This window comes from Hylobates moloch, unplaced genomic scaffold (assembly GCF_009828535.3).
Source record: "Hylobates moloch isolate HMO894 unplaced genomic scaffold, HMol_V3 SCAFFOLD_3, whole genome shotgun sequence".
NCBI lineage: Eukaryota > Metazoa > Chordata > Mammalia > Primates > Hylobatidae > Hylobates > Hylobates moloch.
In genome coordinates this window covers 51,080,672-51,097,716 of record NW_026652278.1, presented here as the reverse complement: position 1 = coordinate 51,097,716, position 17,045 = coordinate 51,080,672, and the positions used below count along the sequence as shown (strand labels likewise).

General features: G+C 32.8%; 1 protein-coding gene and 1 pseudogene across 1 annotated transcript in view; one reads left to right on the top strand and one right to left on the bottom strand.

The window, feature by feature from the left end:
* Positions 1-17,045, top strand: part of PCDH15 (protocadherin related 15) — a 1,777,335-nt gene that overhangs the window by 247,230 nt on the left and 1,513,060 nt on the right. The window lies entirely within an intron of this gene.
* Positions 8,187-9,215, bottom strand: LOC131383056 (histone-lysine N-methyltransferase SETMAR-like; annotated as a pseudogene).

The following is a 17,045-nucleotide window of genomic DNA, read 5'->3' as shown; positions in this document are numbered from 1 at the left end:
GACCAATGGAAAAATGGTCAATACAATGTCTTAAATAGCCACAGATGATATAAGCATCTAATTTCTATTAAGGTGAGCAGAAGAAGTCACAGGACTGTGCTGCTATTTGTATATTTCCAATGTAATTTCTCATCCAAGAGAGGAGATTTTCTCCACAAGCAGACTGGAGAAGGTCCCTGGTAAACATAATATATGAATTATGTAGCCCCCCTTCACTTCAAAGTGAATTATTTTATATGATCTTGGGTATTCATTTTAAGAATAATAAATGAAAACATGTATTCTATATAACGCTGTACATTTGTAATGAAATATCACAGCCTTTTGCTCCTGTTGGTCTGATAGTAAGGCTTGAAAGATAAAATATATGAATAAATGATGGTAAAAACTCCTTCACCTTCAATAATTCAAATTATGTCATATTTATGAAGTGAACTTCATTCCTATATTCTTTTATCTTCTATGCCATTTCATTTCCACAGACATTATTATTGTTCATATATTTGAGGCTATTTTCTATGATTAGCAACTATCAAATAATTCCTTTATCTCACTCAGGTTATTTTGAAACTTTTAAAATCAAATCAAAGCAGAGTAAACAATATGAGCTTGTACATAATGAAAAATCATGTTAGAAAAAGCTTATCAGATTTCTAATCGTTTTACTTAGAATATTCAATGTTATAGATTACAAGTTTGTTAGACTACAGAGGAGAATCATGGCTAACTGTGATTTGATTTTCCAGTATGTTTGACTATTTATACAATTAGTTTAATTTTATAAAAAGAAGATAATTAACAAGGGCACACCCCAATGAAATTTTAGAAAGTAAGAAACATCACTGTAAACAGCACCACATAAAGAAACAAAGCATTTCTGAAGCACACACTTGGGCTGTATCTAACTTCATTTTATTCTACCACCACCACCACCACCACCGCCAAGGATAACCACTGTTACAACTTCTAACACCTTAGAATAACCTATTTTTGAACTTTATATTAATGATATCATGCAATATTTACTCTTTTGTGAGTGGTTTATTTTACTCAACACACTTTGGGGATTCATTCATGTTTTTAGTTGCAATTGTAGTTCATTCAGAAAATGTAGTTCGTTTGTGTTGCTATATAGTATTCTTCTCTATGAATATAGCATCATTTATTCATCAGTTTATTCTGAATACATATTTGGGTTGTTTCCAGTCTGAGATATTTTGAAGTGATTCTATGAACATTCTCATGCTTATCTTTTCATGAGCTTAACTATGCATTTTTGTATGGTTTATAACAGATATAGAATTTCTAAGTAATGAGAAATGTGTAGGTTCATTATTGTTAAATGCTGCCAAACTGTTACCCAGAGTGATTGTACCAATCTATACTCTACCTCTGCTGTAAACAAGTATCTAGTCATAGAATAGAATATCCATTCATTGTTTGAGCCTTGAGGTGAGCACATAGAAATATCCTATTGTAGTTTTAATTTGCATTGCTATGATAATGAATCAAGTTCAGCCCCATTATATATATGTGTATTATCCGGTTGGGTATTCTCTTTTATGAATTGCAGGCTCAAATTCCCCAATTCTCTATTGCATTACCTGCGTTTGTTGTTTTGTTATTGTTACATATATTTCCTAGATACACAATTTTTTTCCTCCCATTCTGTGGCTTGTCATTGTACTGTCTTAATGGTCTCTTAATTATGTTAAGTACAATTAATTGATTTTTCTCCTTTTTGGCATGTTGTGTGTTCTGATAAAACCTTGATTATCCTAAGGTCATGAAGATAACCTCTTATTTTTTTTAACATTTTATCATATATACACACACAATTCATGTATTTTATCATATACACATACAATTTGTATATTTTAAATTGACAAATATAAATTATATATATTTATGGTGTACAAGGGGATGTTTTGATGAATAAATACATTTTGGAATGACATATTCATCACTTCACATTCTTATCAGTTTTTATGCTGAGAACATTTAAAAGCTCCCTTGAAAGTTTCAAGTGAACAATATATTGTTATCAACTGTAGTTACTGTTCTGTAGGATAGATCTCTAGAACTCATTCCTCCTAACTGAAATTTTTGTAACCTTTAACCAATATGTCTTCATTACTTTCCTATATTCCCAGCCGCTGGTAATCACCTTTCTACTCTCTGCTTAAATGAGTTAGACTTTTTTAGATTCTACATTTAAGTGAAGTCATGAGCTATTTGTCTTTGTGTGCCTGGCTTATTTCACTTAGCATAAAACCCTGCAAGTTCATCTAGATTGTCACCAATGACAGAATCTCCTTCTTTTCAAAAGCTGAATAGTATTTCATTGTATATATATATATATATATATATACACACACACAATACAATATATATAGTATTATACATAATACTATATATGTGTATATATACAATATATACACAATATATACTATATATTGCATATATAATACTATATATGTGTATATATATATATAATACTATATATGTGTGTGTGTGTGTGTATATATATATATATATATACACCACATTTTCTTTATTTGTTCATCTATTGATAGGCAGTTAGGTTGAATACTTATCTTGGTGATTGTGAATAATGCTGACATGGGAATACAGACATCTATGACATACTGATTTCATTTCCTTTAAATTTATTCCCAGTTGTGGAATTTCTGGTTCATGTGGCTGTTCAATTTTCATTTTTTTAAGGAAATGCCATACTCTCATATTGACTGTATTAATTTGCATATCCACCAATAGTGTACATGAATTGCCATTTTTCCACATCCTCACCACTGTGCTTGCTTCGGCAGCACATATAAAAAATTGTTATAATTTTCAAAAACATAACTGTCTTATGAATTTCAGCTAAATTTTTATTAAGGGATGGCATGAAGAGAAGATAAATATGAAACATAATTATAGCACATTTTAAAATTTATACAAACTCAAATATGTAATGGATATATTGACTATTCACAAGGGGGATTTAGTATAATTGTGCCATTTAAAAAAAAAAACTATTTTATTTTACTTTATTTTTTTGAAACACAGTCTCACTCTGTCACCCAGGCTGGAGTGCAGTGGTGCCACCCTAACTCACAGCAGCTTTGATTTTTGGGCATAAGCAATCCTCCCACTTCAGCCTCCCAAGGAGCTAGGACTCCAGGCATGTGCCACTATGCCTGGTTACATGTTTATAAGTTATTTTTTTTTAGAGAAGGAGTCTCACTATGTTGCTCAGGCTGGTCTTGAACTCCTGGCCTCAAATGATCCTCCCATTTCAGTCTCTCAAAGCCCTGGGACTACAGGCCTGAGCCATCATGCCTGGTCCTTAAAATATTTTAAATTATTTTGTGTTTTTTTCCTGACATTTATTTTTCCTAAAAATGACACAAAGTAAATTGAAACTATTACAAAAAGCAAACTAATAAACAACTTTCATCTCTGGCAAAAACAAGCCCCTTTTGTTTCAACATTCAGAATGTAGTTGTGGTTTCAGTGGGTGGCAGTAACTGTTAGACATGTGCAAAGTTTAGTCATTAAATTTCTTTAAACCAAAATTCCATCTACTGCAAAATGGGAATATTTATAATTTTATTAAAATTATCCAAGATAATAGTTGGAATGTGAAAAGTAGATTGCTTTTACTTTAGGTGGCAACTATTATATTATTACAACAACTACACTGTGTGAGATATGCTGATATACTCTTGAAATTCACTACAGTAGGACATGATTACATATAACTAAGTATTGTGAATGTAATACCATCTGATACCAAAGATGAATTAGAAGAATCATTCATAGGAATGATAAATGGAAATGATTGGCATATTGTTTTCTGAAATAAGACTATCTGAAGGTCATTTTTATTCTTGGTTAATTATATATATAATTAACCTTACATAACTAATATTTCTACCATCCTTGCTAATAGAGAATCATGCAAATCATTCAAATCATGCCTGAATCAAATAATGCAAGTTATTCAAATCATGCAAAATGTTTCCTCTAAATTTCACTGTTTTGCAATATCATCTTCAAGGTACCCTTTAAGGAGTGAAAGAAGTGTCCAGAGTACAGATACATTCCTTGTTTGCATAATTTATAATTTACAGGGCCAATGCCAATGATTGTTAATAAAGCCAGTACTAGATTTGGGAGCTCTTCAACCCCACTTCAAAGCATTAAAATAGCTTTTACTCTTGTGTTGGGCTGCTTTATGCTAATATTCTGCTCAGTTTCTACAAATGGAAATCCACCCAATAAAGGTGATTTTCTTGGCACCAGGTGCTTGCTATCTCTGTTGGTTTATAAATAATATGTTTAGGATCTAAATGATTATCATATAATTCATTTTATTTATCTTTGGGAAACACTGAAATGTATGGGGGCAGTAGAAACTAGAGATGCATTGAGTTTGAGCACTTTTTTATTTAGGATTAACAAAGCTCAGACAAATACCACCAAAAGTATGTTTTCTTACATCTTTATAGACTGGCATATGCTTTATATTAATGTATGACTGGTCAATCTGGGATAAGTCTTGTTATAGATGAATATGTATATAGAATAAATTAATGCTACTATTTATTAGAAGTAGTTATGTGCTGGATACTACAAAGAGCATTTTATAGATACTGTCTAATTCAATCTTTCCCAAAAATCTCTAAAGGAAGGTACTACTATCCCTGACACTTAAAAAACATTGAGTATAATAAGATAATTAATAAATAAAACCAGATGACATAGCTAACTGATGGTAGAATCAGAATTGACTCTCACAGTCCACTCCTCACTTCCTTCTATTGAAAGTTTCTACCTTAGAGATTTAATTCTGATGTAGTATTTGTTGTTGCACACTAAAAAAGTGCAGGGAAACACACAATTTAATTCTGTTAAAAAGTTTGGCCAATCTGCGTTTTATTCTAGAATCTGATTTTTTTTAATGCAATGGTTTAAAAAATATTCTAAATACTTTTGTTGTATATTTATGTTTCATAGATAAGATTAAGGAAATAGGTTTATTCATGTTTGAATTTTTCAATATAATTTCATTTTTCAAAAAGTATTAAACTTTTGACTTGTTTGCATCCTTTTCTGGTTAAACTGCCCAGCGATTTTTTATTCTTACACATTTGGACTTGTTGCTATGTACTCTTGCTCACAGAGCAAACTGTTCAAGTGATTTTCTCTTCACATATGTTCTCTGATCTTTAACATATTGGTGTTACAGGGCACTATGTGTTTCCTCATTTTTAAATTGCCTGCAGAACTTTCCTTGAAGTTTCAGAATATGAAAAGTAGAGGTGTACCTTTAATCTAAATACAAAGGGAATGATAGCAAAGGCAAAAGCTATAGTTAAATGCACTGCCCTGGAAGTAAACAGAACACTGAATACAATTTTGAGTCTTCTACTACAAATGATGTAATCTTGGAATGTTACTTATTTGTCTGTCTCAGCTTAATCATCTGAAAAATAAATATAGTCACACACATATCTTACAGGGTAATTATAACAACTAAATCGGTTAATAAATGAAAAGTATTTAGTATCATTCCAGATATATAGTAAACAACATTTGCTATTTTTATAATACACAATTTCATAGAGCTTAAATATTTTTTTAAATGAGCGATTGAATAAATGAATGAATCAATTCTATGTTTCTTTTGTTCAGCACACCTTTGTTTTATAGATATTTAAATTTTTATCATCCCTCTGATTCAGGCTGATTACATCAGAAAAAAACAAAAACAAAAATAAAACTTACCAGGCCATGTTTTTTATGTCCATCCTATTACCAATATTAGCTCCTCAGTGGCATGTCATAACCACTGTTTGAGGCAAAAATAGTGGAGGATCAAAGAGAACCGTAAACTATTATTTTCTTTTCTTAAATTTTTTTCTCTTTTCTCCTTTTTTTTCTTTTGTGTACCTGGGACACTTAACCCAGGAAGATATAAATGTGTGAAATTAGCCCATGAAAATATGTGCGACAACATTCGCAATTAGGGAAATGCATTAAAACCATGTTGCGGCACCATCACATAAGAATATCACACACAATAAACAAAACTACAACACCAAATGCTTATGTGGATGTGGAGAAATGAGAATACTTGAATACTGCTGGTGGGACTCTGGAAAACACTCGATCACTTTCTTATAAAGTTAAATGTACTCTTTCTATGTGACCGAGCAATCCAATCTTTGGCATTTACTTTACCTAGAGAAATGAACACTGATGTTCACACAAAAATCTACATGCAAATGTTTATAGCAGCTCTATTCAGAATCATCAAAAACTGAAAAGAATTTAAATGTCCAGCAGTGGGGGAATGAATAAATAAAGTGTGATACCTCCATGCATTGGAATACTACCCAGAAATAAAAATGAATGGACTATTTATAAATATAACATCTTGGATAAACCTCAAAGGCATTCTCCTAAATGAAATAAGACAGTCTTAAAAAAGTTAATTCCTTTCCAATTACATTTAAATGACATTATCAAAATGATAAAATTATTGGGAGGGAGAATATCCCAGTGGGTGCCAGAGTGTAAGGGTGGGAGGAAGGTGTAACTACAAAGGGTAAGCCTGAGTGATTTTTTCCGTGATAGAATTGCTCTTTGTCTTGATTTTGGTGGTAGATTCACAATTCACAAATCTCTACTTGTGTTAATATTTATAGAGCTGTACATTCCACAAAAATATTTTATTTTGTTAATTTAAAAATTAAAATTAAACAAAATCACCAACCAAAAAGTTCTCTAGTTCTGAAGCACAGCCAGGATTTGAAAGCAGCCCTATTATGAACTGCCTGAATTTCACTGATGAATGTTAAGTCAGTAAGTCAGGAATATAGGCTCAGGAATTTATATTTTTAATGCATATTCTTATAAACTGTTTATGACTTATATGAATAAAAGGATAATTAACTCATTGAAATCTACCTGGTAGTGTTGTAGAAGATGAATATTAGGAAAATAATGATTTGAGAAAATATGAGGTCGTCGGTGACCCAAACTTTTATACTTATCATGTTGTATTGTTATTTATTAATTGACATCTGTGTTTCTCTATTGTACCCTGAGCTGCTTTAAGTCCGATTGTGCCCTATTTCATTTGGAATTCTCATTATTAAGCTCAATGTGTGACACAAACCAAACATTTTATATTTGACTCTCACTCCATATATATGAAATGATTGTTTTCAGGGATCAGAGTAATGGGGTGATAGAGGCAGAGGCTGGTTACAGGTATCCAAACTGATGGGAGGTCAAAATCTGGATATGATATCTAGTTTACTGTGAGATATAATTACCATTGTATGTCTCATTGTTTTACTTTACTCAGTGATATTTTGGAATAAACTATCACTATGTGGCTCCAACTCTATTCTTGGTTGCCACAAAAATCAGACTAGGGCATAAGTTGTATTAGGAATCTCAGGCATCAGGAGTGAGGAAGGGGTGTTGGGCAAGGAAATATAAAGATCAAATATAAAGAAGCATCTCTGGGCTATCAACTGCTGAATACAAGCAGTGTCCAAGAAGGTAAGACAATGATGTTAGAACAAAATTTTTATAAGAGAGAAAGGAAATCATTTATCCACTCATTTTCACATTTTCATTGATCAAATATACAACCCTTGGGACAGTACTCCTGCAATCGTAGATATTTAGGCACCAAGGAGGGTTTTGTACTGTTGTGTGCTTTGTGATCATCAGAAGAGCCTTTGAGGTAGAAATGCAACGTATGTGATGAGTGATCAGGTTATGAAACAAGACTCAGTCAGTTTGCATCTACCTGAACTTAATTAGAGCCCACACAGGACTCAATGCTATAGCAACAGTTGGTATGATAAATATGTGAGGCCAGCAGATCTAAAGTTGACAAAGAGATACTGAATACACTTGCTTGCTCTTTCACACACTGCCTGTAAGGTAGGAATATCAGTTTTATTTTTTTGTAGGCTCAAATTTCTGGTCTAGAACCAGGATATTTTTTATTTAATAACCAACACTTGCTCTTTCCACTAACATTCGCCGGTTGACTTCAAATCCTAGCTCTGCCACTTTGTAGGTTGGTGCAAAAGTAATTTCGGTTTCAGACTATGAATTTTAAGTCATTATAACTAGGCTCAAACACATCTTTATTAATCAAAATAAGAACCATTACAATCAACACATTTTTGCCAATGAGAAGTGACTATGTTTATTCCTATAGTGTAAAAATCTGTGCTTTGGGATTCGATGACCTCTTGGAAAGCATTTTCCGCATTCTCCTGGTTGTGGAAGCATTTTCCCTGCAAAAAGTTGTAGAGATGCTTGAAGAAGTGGGTAGTCGGATGGTCAGACATCAGGTTAATATGGTAGATGAGGCAAAACTTCATAACCCAATTAGTTCTACTTTTGAAGCATTGGTTGTGCAATGTGCAGTCGGATGTTGTTGTGGAGAATTGGGCCCTTTCTGTTGACCAATGCCAGCTGCAGGTGTTGCAGTTTTTGGTGCATCTCATAGATTTGCTGAGCATACTTTCAGATGTAATGGTTTTGCCTGGATTAAGAAAGCTGTAGAGGATCAGACCAGCAGCAGACCATCAAACAGTGACTATGACCTTTTTTTGGTGCAAGTTTGGCTTTGTGAAATGCTTTGGAGCTTCTTCTCAGTCGAACCACTCAGCTGGTCATCACTGGTTGTCATATAAAATCCACTTTTTGGTACATATCACAGTCCAAAAGAGAGATGGAGCCTTGCTTTTGCTTAAAATAAGAGGAGACAACACTTCAAAAAGATGACTTTTTTGATTTTCGCTCAGCTCACGAGGCAACCACTTAGCAAGCTTTTTCACTTTTCTATTTGCTTCAAATTCTGAACAACCGTAGAATGCTTGACATTGTGTTCTTTGGCAACTTCTCCTGTCGTTGTAAGAGGATCAGCTTCAATGATTGCTCTCAACTGGTCATTGTCGACTTCTGATGGCTGGCCACTAGGTTCCTCATCTTTGAGCCTCTCATTTCCATTGCAAAACATCTTGAACCACCACTGCACTGTAAAATTATTAGCAACTCCTGAGCCAAATGCATCATTCATGTTTGAAGTTGTCTCTGCTGCATTACAACCCATTTTTGAACTCGAATAAGAAAATCACTCAAATTTGCTTTTTGTCTAACAAATTTTCCATAGTCTAAAATAGACATAAAATAAGCACCAAGTAATAAGCCATTAGCAAAAAAAGTGATAAATGCATATTAAAATGATGTATAACATAACCACATTTATTTAAGAATGTTTTCCATTATCAAATGGCAAATTTCAACAATGCAAAAACCGCAATTATTTTTGCACCAACATTAGTTCTTTGAAGTTGAGTAATTAACATTTTCAGCTCTGATTTTCACTGATAAACAATAAAAAGAGGAATATTTATGCAAAGGTTTAGGGAGAGAATGCACATAATTGATATATGCAAAGTATTTAGCACCACAAGTGGCACATAAGAGCCTCTCAAAATTTATTAGTATTATTGTACTTGTAATAATAGCAGTATTTGTAAAATAATGGGAATTTTGACAAGAGAGCAATGAGACAACATTCAGGAACACGCAGAGATGTTGAATCAAGGAAACTACTTAGGAGAAGATTAAATTACATATGAAAGCAACTTTAACATTATTTGAAAGGGAAAACATTAATTCCTTGAAAAGCAAACATTAAGTAGCACAGATTTGGGAGCAGTGTATGGTAGGACGGTCAGTATGAAAAGAACCAATATCAAGCAAAAGAATAAATGAGTTTCTCAGACAGAGATAAACAGTTGAATTCAGTGGAGAAAGCAAACAATGACAATAAAGAGACTTGAAGTGGCTTGGTTTGAATTTGAAACAAAAAGGGGATTGTAAAGACTTAATTTCATCAGAATGAAAAAGAGGATTACTGTTGAATCCCTAGAGAAGGCTTATTTATTATTGTTTTATGTTCCAGATTACTTGAGCAACAATGATATAATGGAAATTGTATAAAACACAGTTTATGTCCCACTTATAAGGTTAGTAGGAATAGAAGTCATGGATGAGAAAGCATCAATTTAGTACTGAGTACAGTTGAAAAGTATGAGATAATAGAACACTTATTGTTTTCTTCCTCTGAAGGCAGTTTCAAATAGAAAAATTGTCATTGAAAGGATGCGTTCATGAGTCACCCATAAAGGGAGGAGAAGTGAATGAGAAGATATAAGATATTTTAAATTTGAAAGTAGTTTGGGAGAAAGCAGAGACAGTATTGGGAGAAAACACAGTAAGAAAAGCCACTCTTTAGGTAGGTTTAAATTTGTCTAACACATGGCAGAAGGAGGAGGAGGAGGAGGAGGAGGAGGCAGCAGCAGGGGGGAGGGGAGGGGAAGGAGGCAGGGGATGGGGAGGGGGAGGAGGCAGGGGATGGGGAGGAGGAGGAGGCAGGGGATGGGGAGAGGGAGGAGGCAGGGGGAGGGGGAGGAGGAAGGGGAAGAGGAAGAAGAAGAAGAAATAATAAAACATGTGGACCACCCATACTTAAAAACATATGATTAAATCAGATGTGTTATGATTTAAACAATTGAGAATAGCCAGTTGGTAGAATCCAAACGTTGTGTGAGGAGAACTTCCCATGTTACTAAATACTGTGTAAAAAACAAGAAAAGAAAAATAAAACATGCAGATAATTTTTCAACTTAAGAGCTGCACCAAAATTCTCAGAAAATTTTACTATTTAGGTTTAATAACATGAAAAAGATTTTCAATGAAAATCCTTTGATTTGACACTTTCTAGTAAAAGTCAGCACCTGCTTGTTTTTTAAAACTCCATTTTCTATCTTTGATGAACAGAATGCTCAATTTGAACACTTGATGTCTAGAAGTGGAAATTCTAGAATGTCAATACTGTTCTGTTTCTTCATCACTTCATTCTCCTTACTTCTACTATTTCTCCCAAATAAAGTCATAATAATCTATTTATCTATCTTCCCTGTGCTCTGAATTATCTTTCCTCTCTTTTAGAAGAGGAGGTTAAGAAAAAAAGGATTTTGAAAATTAGTCATTATTCTAAAGTACCCATTGGCACTTTCCTACCTCCCTGGTGGCCTAGGAGGCTTCCTAGTACTCAGATCATTTAAATAATGATATGTATGTATGTATGTGTGTATGTGTGTGTGTGTGTGTGTATATATATACATATATAAAGTCATATATACATGTAAACTCATATATATACATATGTATGTGTATGTGTGTATATATATACACACATATGTATGTGTGTATATATATACACATATGTATGTGTCTGTGTGTGTATATATATATACATATATAAACTCATATATATGTAAACTCATATATATACACATATATAAACATATATATGAGTTTATATATGGTATATATTCACCCCTACATGTATACGCCTGTGTGTGAATGCATTCATGATAAATTATTTCCTTTTTTAGAATAAGTTACTTAAAATTTTTGGAGATATTTATAGTTGTGTCAGAATCAATTCTGGAACCAATACTCTAAAACATTAAATGTCTGTTATATGGAAAAATGGTGAAAGGGATTGAGTGTTACTTCTGTAGAAAATTGGGAGGAAGTGGCTTAGAGCTGGGTGAAAGGATAGTAGAGTGAGTTGGATGGTACCAGATTATATACATCATGGAATGGATTATTTCACCAAGTGTAGAAAGGAAGTTTAAAAAGGTGATAACAATATAGTTATTGGAATCTTCCTCCATGAGTTAAACTCTTCAACTTATTTAATACTAAAATATTTGTAGATATCTTTATAGCTTGCATGCTCTCTCTCTAAGGCAAAAGTTCCAAAAGAGGGATTCAGCCAGATTATCTTTTCTGCCATGCCTCTCTTTATCTTACAATACGATAATGAAAATGAAAAATCTTTATAAATATTTTGCTTTAAGATTCTTTGAGCATTTTAACCTGCCTATTTACTGCAAATGTTCTATTAATGTACTATTTTCATAGTATCTTTTTTTTAGTTACCATTTGATCTCTCATTGAATTCATTTTCATCACACAATATGTTATGTGCTGTGAGAAGAGGAAATTTTTCAGAGCTAAAAAGCAAAATATCCAAAATCTATTGATGCATCCATGGTAACCATTATATCTTGAAAAACCAAGAGCACCAGGAAGCAGTCATTTTGTAATTGGCAAGAGAAAAATGGTCATTAAGATACAGGATGTGAATAGACGTCTGTCAATGTGACTAGAAAAATATTTTAATGAAAAAATACATGAAAACTATTCTTTTCTTGAGCCTGTTCATGATTGTTTAGCTATGAACATTGGTTCTGGAATTACTTTCAAACAGCCCAGTGCTTTTGAGAGGTGGCAGGGTCTTCTAGCACTGGCGATTAGGAAGGGTAGAGGACACTGGGACTTCACAGCTCAACAGAAATGACAATCTAGCACAATATAAGTCTCTGGACACTGTCTTCCTGGTCCATGACTACAGAAGAAACATGGGAGACATAATAAATCCAGTAGAGAATGCATCATTCTCAATAAACCCAGTAGTTCTCTTCACTTCCGTTGCTGTCAGATTGATCAAGTCCACCAATCTGTCACCTAGACTCCTGCCCAGTCATCTCTCTGGTAGCTTTGTTTCCATTCCTGCTCACATCCACAATGTTTTGTTCTCCACAAGACAGACAGAATGATGCCGTTAATAAGGAAATTACTCACCTCTTGCTCAGAACTTTCCAATGGCTTTCTATCTTATTTCAATGTATAATCCAAAATCCTTTAAAGGACTTCAAAGATGCAGCATGGACATAATCTGGCCCTTGATACCATTCTTTCCTTTCAGTTACACTGGGATTATTGTTCTTCCTTGACCCACAGTAAGAAATAACCTGTCTCAGCACATTTGCACTATTCCCTTCACAGGGAATATTTCATTTACAGACATCCTGAAAGTTTTTATTTTCCTTCTCTTCATTTAAGTCTCTATCAAGATAGTCTTCTTATATTTCACAGACAAGCTTAACTAATACAACTTTCTAAGTTTTAGTATCTTTAATGTATTTCTTACTATAAAACACTATATTTTTGTGTCTACTTATTTACTTCCCTTCCATATATGTGAGCAGGAGTTTGTTTTTTTCACAAAGACAGGGGTTTGTTTGTTCATTACCAAATTCAGCAAGCATTAGGGCCTCGTTATTATTGTTATTATTATTGGAATGAATGAAAGAAAGCACAGGAAAAAAGAATGGAATGTGTGTGTTATTTCAAACACACGTAACAGGACCAACATTCTCCAATATATTTTTCTTCAATTATGCAAATATTCTATATGTGTATTCATATAGTAGCCACTAGACAAAAGAGTCTATTCAACCTTTGAAATGTGGCTTGTGAAATTGAGGAATTATATTTTGTATTTTTTAAATTGAATTAAATTTAAATAGCTAAATGTCTATAATATTGGAAAGGGAAGCATGGGACAATAACAGAGGCAGGTATATAACTAGGTCTTCTAGCACGGTATGTGGGCCCAAGTATTCCCTGTGTGACTAAAATTTTTAAAAATACTCATGGAAATTTTTGTATTATTTGTAATAATTTCCCTACATTACCAAAAATTCCAAGCAGACTTCAAAGACCTTGTTTTGACTTAGGCTTACAATTCAATTGTGTGATATAAGAAATTATAATATTATAAATAAAAGGTTCAAGTTTTTTTTTAGCTGTTGAGAATCAAATAAAAATAAAAAGAAATATAAGATAACATTTTGATTTTCAAATTGCAAAACATGTATTAAACAATTATTTCTATAATGACTCCTGCCCAGGCAGCTCTCTAGTTGACCTGTGGGCACAGACTTAAATAATTTTGTTTAAAATATATAAAGCAAAGACTTTGACCCTTCAATTTCATCTATAGAAATTCACCAGTGAAATAATCAGGTTCAGGTTAAATGTGTTTTCAATGAAGCTATTATTTATAATAATGGAACCCTGGGAACATTCTCAATGCCCTAGGGTAATTAATTTACATGGAATTGAAATGACTGCATCTTATTGCTGAAGTACATATGTAGAAATAAACCACTAATTTTTGTCCTAAAAAGAATTTAATATACAATGAAAAATAGTATGTATTTCTTTGTGTGTGTATAATTTGTGATTGCTTAAGCCATTGATAATTAGTTTTATTGTACTTATGTGTTTCAGGAGGCTTTAATGTTAATAACTATACTAGCTTAGGTTAATTATTTCTGTTTGAAGTAAAAACCAACAATTCACTAGCTTTTGACCTAAAGATTGCCTCAGCATATTTTATAGCTTTGCATTTAAGTAAACTGCCTTCCCCTTTATGTAAAAAAACTTCCACTATAATCTTTTTCTTAAATTTTTTATTTATTTGTTTTTTATTTGCCAGTCTCCCTCTATTTCCCAGGCTAGAGTGCAGTGGCACGATCTCATCTCACTACAACCTCCACCTCCTAGGTTCAAGCAATCCTCCCAGCACAGCCTCCCAAGTAGCTGGGACTACAGGTATGTGCCACCACGCCTGGCTAATTTTTTGTATTTTTTGTAGAGACGGGGTTTTGCCATGTTGCCCAGGCTGGTCTTGAACTCCTGAGCTCAAGTGATCCTCCCACCTCAGCCTCCCAAAGTGCTGGGATTACATGCGTGAGTCACTGCGCCCAACTCACTTTAATCTTTTTACCCTCCTTTGGATTTATAGTAACCTGTTGTGACTATATCTCTAATGTCCCAACTTCTGGATTCTCTGCTCTCAATCACCTGAACTTTCATCTCATAGGAATCCTGAGCAGCCAAAGTGGACCTACATCAGTCAAAATGCTCCTGTCTGCAAGAAATAATACTCTATTTAGACTATCTTAAACTAATATATTAACCTCTCATTGTAGAGCAAAAAAAAAGTCCAAAGATAGGAATAACCTGGGCTTAGTTTAACTCATATTGCATGATTCCAAAATGTGTGGGGTAATTTGTTTGTTTTGCTTTTTGCATTCACCGCAAAGGTCCTGAGATTCAAATGTTTTCAGTTTGAAAACATGCTCGACATTGGATCGTTCAGTGGAATTTATGTATCTAAAGGAGGTTTCATTCTATGATAAATTTTTCTGGATCCACATAAACCTCAAATTAAAATTAGAGTATATTATAAGAATTAACGGAAAGCTGATCCTTCAAAGAAAATCAAGACCAATTATAAAGCTACATTCCTACTTCCATATTCCTGACCACATAGAATTTCTGATTGTAGGAGAAAGATTCAGGCATAATTTTGGATAAAAAGAATGTCTTCTTCATTACAATGTGTACACATGCAACACTTCTATATTTGAGACCAACAGATTTGTTCATTTATCTTTGATACTTTTTAAATATCTATAACCGTTTAGCTCTTTGATCAAGACTATTTGTTACGTCTTCCACTTAAGTATTTATATGTTTTATTTGTGTGGGTTAGAAATGACAAATGAGCTATTGTGTAGTGTTGCATGTGTCAAAAAATGGCAGGTTATTTGTTAGTTTAGCTAAGGTTTGTGAATGTGGCATCACAATTCTATTTTGTGTGTTGTTAGAGTTTTTTTTGAAATAGTCTTACATCTTGTTTTATATACCATCCTTACTTACCAGTGTTTGTTCATAGGTTAATTATGGTGAGTAATCTAATGACTATTAATATCCACAATAAACAGGGCAAGACCATTATAAACTATATATCATATTACTGTTACTAATAACATAACTAAATATAATTTCTTTGACTTACATATATGTATAACTTGAAAAAAAATCCTCTCAAAAATTTGGAAATTTATTCAGTAGAGTGTATAAGAATATTACAAATAATAAAACATCTTATGAAGGCAAAATAAGTTGTTATACAAAACATGAAGATCTTCAAAACAAGAATAAAAGAGTATCACACAACACAAGAAAATAGGAGTATCAGGGACAATGTACCATTGCAAATAAAATGAGAACTGAAAAAATTTGATTTTTCTACCCTTGAGATTTTAAACTACTGTAAATTTTAGCTGATGTTTTCAGCAATCATATAGGTCTGATTTATAGAGTACAGGACCTACAGGAGGGTGAAGGAATTTGCCATAGTTCAACTCTGGCTTAGGGCTTTGAAGTGATGCTATATAGTTATTTTCACAGTAAAATGGTTCACCTTTCATTTTATAGAACATGGTGATGGATGGCACTCTGAGAGCCTTGAGGTGATATATAGCATCCTCAGACACTGAAATATACTCCTTGTTTTTAAACAGCAATGCACCAGTCATCACCATGAATGGGTATACTGGCTTTCGGTATATTTTAATTATGTCATGGCTAGCAAATAGAATTTTCCTGAAAATGTTGATTAAGAAATAACTTCTTTAATCAACAATAAGTATCAATATAACTATAACTCTGACCATATATACGTATATATATGTATATATGTATATATATATATATATATATATATATATATATATATATATGTATATGTATATATATATATATAGAGAGAGAGAGAGAGAGAGAGACACTATTAGGACATAGTATATTTGAGAGATTTTAATACAAAGAAACAGAAAGAAATAATATTGTGGCATTGTAAAAAAGAATAATATGAAACTCTGAGACCTAACTTATTATTCTTTAAAATGTGGATCAAATTACCTGTTTTATTTGTTGGCATGTGTGTTCTGTTAAACATAAATGAGATAATATGTATGAAGTCACTTGTATATTGATTCTAGTCCAATATCCTTTTCTAGTTTTTCTCTTGATTCCTTTTGTAAGTAATCTAATCTTTAGGTTCTATTTTTTCCGTGAGTTTCTATTTTTGACCCTCTTCTCTTACCTTGCTGCTTTTTCCCTATATTGGGTGATTATATTCACTTCCATTGACTTAGAATCAGTAAAATTGATTTTCTATGAAGATCTAGCACCAATTTCAAGTCAAGCTCTAACTA